Below are 880 nucleotides of genomic sequence, written 5' to 3' on the forward strand. Positions count from 1 at the left end.
TACAGATAGCTCAAGATTTATGAATAACATACTTGATTTTGTGACCAGATTTAGATATTCTGTAAGTTAGAGCCATATCAGCAAAGTACAAGATACTTTTGACTACAGACTCAATACTTTTGAAGATCAGCGGGTTAAGAAAATGAGTGAAACAAAAGGCTATAAGGCAACACAGAATGGTGGGGACTGCAGCAAGGTAGAAAGTATGTGTACTGCCTAAAGCATATAACTTCGATTTGTTAAAAAAATTATCCTAGTTGAATATATCAGAGCATAGTCTCTGATAGTCATGTCACAATTTTCTTGACTTCTTTTTATTATAATGATTTAGTAAGTATGCACTAAATACTGAAGTTACACTGTCCTAGACAACGAAGACAAGATCTTGAAGGTAAATGTTCAAGGCATATTCTTAAAAGCATTTAAGTGTTGCTTTCAAAATTTTATGTTTATCTAATTATTAGTCCATTTTTTTTCCTCTTTTACATAATGACCGCTACAAGTTAAATGTATTCAATGTTTTTTCTATGGCCATGCCACCCTGAACAAGCCGGATCTCGTCTGATGTCGGAAGCTAAGCAGGGTTGGACCTGGTTAGTACTTGGATGGGAGACCACCTAGGAAGACCAGGTGCTGTAGGCGTAAAAAAAATAAAAATAAAAATAAAAAAATAAGGGATTGTAAGCTGACAAGGTCCTTGCAATCTGTGAGGTCAACCAAGGGTTGCCTCACCTAAAAATAAAACAATGTATTTTATGTTTTTTAACTTTTTTAAATCACCTTGCGTTAGTTTTATAAATGCTTAAAAATAAAAAAGTGCCATACTTGCATGGTATAAAAAGTTTTGTTTTAATTATCCATGGGAATTACAAACATTTTC

General features: G+C 33.3%; 1 pseudogene; it reads left to right on the forward strand.

Annotated features, from left to right (window-relative positions):
• The first annotated feature begins 523 nt into the window (after positions 1-523).
• LOC111735172 lies at positions 524-642 on the forward strand (annotated as a pseudogene).
• Positions 643-880: the final 238 nt, after the last annotated feature.

This window comes from Pteropus vampyrus, unplaced genomic scaffold (assembly GCF_000151845.1).
Source record: "Pteropus vampyrus isolate Shadow unplaced genomic scaffold, Pvam_2.0 Scaffold17670, whole genome shotgun sequence".
Taxonomy (NCBI): domain Eukaryota; kingdom Metazoa; phylum Chordata; class Mammalia; order Chiroptera; family Pteropodidae; genus Pteropus; species Pteropus vampyrus.